This window comes from Mytilus edulis, unplaced genomic scaffold (genome assembly GCF_963676685.1).
Source record: "Mytilus edulis unplaced genomic scaffold, xbMytEdul2.2 SCAFFOLD_1395, whole genome shotgun sequence".
NCBI lineage: Eukaryota > Metazoa > Mollusca > Bivalvia > Mytilida > Mytilidae > Mytilus > Mytilus edulis.
Genome location: NW_027267856.1, coordinates 1 through 6,229, shown reverse-complemented (window position 1 = coordinate 6,229; position 6,229 = coordinate 1). Strand labels below are relative to the sequence as shown.

The 6,229-nt window shown below is 31.0% G+C and overlaps 1 long non-coding RNA gene across 1 annotated transcript; it reads left to right on the top strand.

Annotated features, from left to right (window-relative positions):
- Nucleotides 1-3,117: 3,117 nt before the first annotated feature.
- LOC139506101 (uncharacterized) lies at nt 3,118-4,929 on the top strand. Its single transcript, XR_011659911.1, has 2 exons — nt 3,118-3,202; nt 4,608-4,929. It is a non-coding gene; the product is annotated as an uncharacterized lncRNA (long non-coding RNA).
- The last annotated feature ends 1,300 nt before the right edge of the window (nt 4,930-6,229 follow it).

Genomic DNA, 6,229 nt, shown 5'->3' with positions numbered 1-6,229 from the left:
TTTAATCATTTGTGTGATAAAGATCAGTATATTATTTCTATCCAATGTCATTCCATTATAATTTGCATGGTCAATTCCGATAAGGGCAGCATCTGTTTGTGGCTTTAGGCATTGGACGGTAACTAAGTAATTAAATATTTCATTTGGCGATGAACGAAGATCCACCATGGTTAAGAATGAAATTTTAGTTAGTCTCACTCTATAAAATTTGAACTAAAGTATCTTTGAACACCATATACAGACGTTTTTTTTTTTTTATTTATGTGTCTTTTTTTGTTGTATGGACATGACTTTTTGTGATAAAAACTTTACCTCAAATATTGTTATTGATACAGAAACATTGAAACATTTGAAACATTTTATTTCACTAACGGCTTCACATGAGGCATGATAGTACAACAATATAACACATAAGATATAATGCATGAACAACATATTTACAAATGCATGAATAAATGGGAAGGTAAATATCATTTGTAAATTGACATTACAATTTTACAGAACTTGGCTAAGCCAACAAGAACAAATGTATCTTTGCTGTTCATTAAATTAGAGAAACTCATAGTATTTTTAACTTTACAAATATCTGCAGGCAAAAATTTCAGCCTTTCAGCATTAAAGAAAGTACAATCATATATATAATGAAATTCATCTCCTAGCACATTGCTGTTACATAAATCACATATTCTTTCTGATCTATCAATGCTATAAAATCTACCACATTCAAAAGGTAACCTATGACTACTGCACCTATATTTACACAAATTAATTCTTAGATCAAAAGGCAATGTAGTTAAATAATCTTCAAAACCAAACTCAGACTTGTACTTTCTATAATTTAAACATTTTGACGTATTAAATATCTGAGCCTTTCATTCATGTACAAACAAATTGTGGTAATACTGTTTCAAATTTTTAGACAACTGACAATTTGTATCTATATATTGATTATTCCAGGCATTAATAAAACCACATTCAGATATAATATCTTTTACACAATTCAACCACTTAGAGTGGTAAACATTACCAGAATCAAGTTTATATAGCATTTCATACAATATACGAGAAATTTTCTCTTTTTTTGCCAGTAACAAAACGTTTACAAAAACCAACCATTCTTGCTTTAATATTACAGACATTGGTACTCTACCTACATTGTAGTTCACCATATACAATGCAATTAGGTGTACATTTTTTAACTTTCATTATATATTTACAAAACTCTAAGTGCAATGATTCAATAACATCATTTTTCTCATACCCCCAAACTTCTGCACCGTATATTAATATAGGGCAAACCATAGCATCAAAAAGTTGTAATAATACATCTATAGGTAAATACATTTTTTTTGCCTTACGTAATACATAAAACATTGCTTTTCTGGCTTGTGAACCAGTCTAGATTTATTAACATGAAAAATACCTTTTCTAGAAAATACAATACCTAAATATTGAAATTCATCAATAACAGATAAACGGTCATTATTATATATAAAATGAACATTATCAGCCTGTCGACTTTTAGAAAATAAAACAACATTGGTTTTTTCAGTATTAACTTTGAGATTCCATGTTTCACAATATAAATACGTTGCATTCAATGCTGATTGTAACTCAACTGCATATTCTGCAAAAATGACTGTGTCATCTGCATATAACAACAGACACAATTTAAAATACACTTCAATATCAATGACATCATTGTCAAACAGTAAATGAGACATATTACAAACAACATTCAGACCACTATAAGCATGTGACATAAACTCAGTCAAATCATTAAGAAAAATAGAAAATAATAGGGGCGACAGGTTTTCACCCTGCCTCACATCAATATTAGATGCAAAAAAATCTGAACAATTAGATCCATCTCTTACACAGGATTTTGCATTTTTATACAAGTTTTGTAATACAATCAGCAATTTACCATCTATACAATTGCGTAACAATTTTTGCCATAATAATATTCTGTCAACAGAGTCAAAAGCCTTACGAAAATCAATAAAAGCACAATACAATTTTTTTCTTCTAAATAAATACAAATCAATGAGACATTTCAAATTAAAGATATGCATGATCAACAGTGCCATACCCCTTTCTGAAGCCTGCCTGTTCTTCATATAATAATCCTAAAGAGTTAACTGTTTTCTGTCGCAATTGAGGAGTCATTTCCCTTTGTTTTACGATGCAATCTTCAGAAAAAAATTATACTTTGAAAAAAAAATGGTATTAATAGTACCTAAATTAAATAATAAAGCAACGCATTAACACTTAGCTAAATATTATTGTTATAAACCTATGCATATTATCGAAACCTGTGTTTTGACATTGCATACGATCGTGATTTTCTCTGACTGTTCATGATGTCTATACTAAATTCATTGAACGTAAGATGTGTACAGATTGATAGTTTAGTCTAACATGTTAATTTTATTGCTTGTCTTTAGCTCTTAACTAGCTTTCAGTAACTGTGAGTACTATCAGAACTGTGCATTGTTCTTATTTGTGCTGTTACAGTGACAGTTACACCACCGTCCCAGATTAATGGGATGTTTGAGTGCCCTGCAAATATGTTTTAACCCTTCCACTCTCTGTGTATGTGCCTGTCCAAAGTCAGGAGCCTGTAATGAAGTAGCTGTCGATTTGTTGATGATAACTATATTTGTTTTTCGTTATTTCATTGTACAGTTTGTTCTATTACACCGCTTTCCAAGGTTAGAGGAGGGTTGGGCGCCCACTAACATTTGTAATCTGCCACATTGTATATGTGACTGTAATTCATTGGTGGTTGTTGGTTGCTTGATACATCATTTGGATTTTCGTTTATTATTCAGCACTCGGACATGAACGCAGGAAATTTTTGACAAAGACAACAATATCGTCATAAAAACAATTGGTTGAGTAGCATTTGATGAAGGCGTAGGACGATTTTTAATAAACATTTAAACATATGATTAATTTCAATTATTTGTATTATCACAATACTAATTGACACAACAGCAATTGGAATAGCAAGTTTACAATTCATCTTGCTGCGGGCTTCTACAATTTAATAATTATCTAGAAATCAAATTCTATTAAAATTTCATTATCAAAATTCCTATTAGATTTATTGAACTCTACTGACGCTACATACATGTAGGCCGTATATAAATTAGAACAATAGATATTTTCACGTATTTTTAAAGGGAAAACAATAAAGGTAAGACCGAGCACAGATGAGTTTGCATTTATGAATACTTGTTAAGAATTTAAAAAATAGTATATTTTGCATTTTGTAGACAAATCATCTTGTCAAATGCGTCAAGAAAGATTTGAAGAAAACGTGTTTGTGTTTTATTGGTTATTTTTTTTTTATATTTTTGTACCTTGAATCACCAGGAAAGGTCTTTCGAAAAATCGCAATATTTCAAAATCTTATACAACTGATAGCAACAGGCTGGAAATCATTAACACATACATAAGATTAGGACTACAATGTATGAATTCTAAAATAACTCTAATATAATGCCTACCCATGTTAAAACTACAATAAAGTATAGCTTGCATCAATTATTTCGATTCTGAATAGGACAATTAAGGTAATTTCTATGTCCGATAAGTATAAGTGTAAAAGCGTTTGTGTAGGTTCTTCCATGAACCTCCCTTTTTTGTTTGTAAAGAAGCAAACGGCTGGCACTGTGATTTTTCAGAGGGAGGAGTTTGAACAGCCAGCATGAACGGTTTATCGTATCTAGGTCAAATATGTCAATTTCGGAATGCAACACATAACAGTCATAATAAATGAATTAGTAACATCATGTGCACCATGTAAGAGTTTAAAAGTGTTTAAAAGTTAAGGAAATATATTAAGTCCATGATAATTTGATAAAATTAATTATTTGAAGAAGTCAATATACGCATGTGCAAACTCATTTTATTTGATTTAGAGGATGGGTTTGTTCTCAAAGCGAAAGAAGCACGTTATATTAGAATGACGAGCTAGATTTCGCTTGATGACAACTCTTATTATTTTATTTTAGGAATGACTAATATTTTTTCTGTTTATGAAGAAATAACATAAAAAATTTGGTGCACACTGAATAACGCGCGTAACAAAATAACGTCAGCCAATCAGAAGACGCGTTACATCCAAAATTAAATTATTTCAATATCATAATAATCGGGCAATTGGCCAATTATTTCACTTATTTGTCTACGGTTAATTCCTTTAAACGACTTATTTTGCTATACTCGCCATCAGCTGAAACGCAGATTGAAACCATAAAATGAGTCTCCAGTTAGTAAAGTATTTTATTTCTATTACTTAAATATGAATTCATTTGGGACGGAAAAAAGAAGTATGTCACATTATACTTTATGCCAAGTAAATTCACGACTTGGTGGTGTCTCTTTTCATATTAAATCCATTATGTGTGATCTTCATTTCATGCGGAGAATTGATATCAAGCCACAACAACAAGATAATTTATTATTATTATGACACACAGATCAGGTGTCAGCTTGTACATGTAGTATAAATATTTATCATATTTATGAAGGTTTAGTTCACATTGAGACGAACTTAGTTACAAATCAGTTATGTATGTTATTGTCTTACTTTTTAGATGACTAGAACAGCTTTACTGGTATTCTTCATGACAATAATGGTTGCTCAAATATATGGAAAGTCAATTACAAGATCGCAACCGGATGTAGAGACTGAATGTTGGGAACTTTGCTCTATGGACTTTCAGAAATGTCGAGAGTTTTATATGTGTCCAAAGATACATGACGAATTCGACGAATGTTCATCCTGTGCAAAAAGATCTATTGCTTGTCTGGGCATATGTGTTAATAAAAGATAAAGTTGAAAATAATTGTTTTCCAAAACATCGGCACTGTTGCCTTATAATTACCTGTTGAGAAAATAAATTATCATCAATCAAACTTGTGTTATTTTCATTGATAGTGAAACACATTGTAATTATATTAATTACTTTTTTTAAAAGTTTGATTACGTCGGCGTGTTACAAACATTTGTAAATTTTGCTTTCTCACCAATCGACCTTTTGTTTACGGAAACCAAACCGCTCAATATATTCTGAATTCATACATGTAAAATTAACAATTATAAAACATTTTTTACTTTTTCCCTTTAATGTTGCTCTCATAATCAAATATGTTGGGTAAAATGGAAGTAATTGTCATTTTCATTCTGTATGCATTGAAAAATTTCAAAGTAACATGCTTTAAGTACGTGTTATAGTGTTCTTTCGTCTTTGCATATTTTAACCTATACTGCTAGTAAATTGTTTGGATATTTCCGTTCAATATACATGGCTCGGTATTTATACATCGCGTCATTGTGTCATTGTGCTGTGGACATTTTTATATTTTTGTTTTTTCATTTCTGTTTGAACTTTGTCTATAGATCGAGTGTCTATATGCCATTTTGTTTTTCTTAATTGAAATAAGTATTCGTTTCATATTGATTAAGACTATAAAACAATGTTGACGGCTGTACCCCGATTCTTGACTTTTTGACCTATCATGTTTGTTTATTTTGCTCACAGATTGTTGTCAATATTACGAAATTCTATGCGACTTACAAACAAGTGAGCGGTTTAGCTATCCATTAAACCAGGTTTAATCCACAATTCCAACATAAGGAAATGCCAGGTGCAAGTCAGGAATATGACAGTTGTTTTCCATTTGTTTGATGTGTTTAAGCTTTTTATTTTGCCATTTGATAGATTTCAGGTACTCTGAGGGTGTTAGTAGATCATGCCTCTCTGGTATTGATAGAAAGGTTGAAAGTCTTTATGGTAAATGTATAACACAAACTTTATCATATCACTGATCCATGAAAAATATCAAGGTCAGATGAATCCTGCTAGGTGTACATGTACACTTTCAATTTTTCCATGCACCAATTGTAGCTGCCTCATTTCTTAGCTGAAAAAGTACAAAACAACTAAAACTTAGCGTTGGTAACTAATTTATAAAATGAGGTTCATTTCATGCTTGCCTTGAAAAACATCCATATGCCAATAAACTCATCATACAAACCAGGATTGATATTTTGTATTTGCGCCAGACGCGCGTTTCGTCTACAGAAGACTCATCAGTGACGCTCGAATATAAAACATTAGAAATCCAAATAAAGTACGAAGTTGAAGAGCTTTGAGGACCGAAATATCATTAAAGATTTGCCAAAAAAAACAGTTAAGGTAATCTATTACCGAGG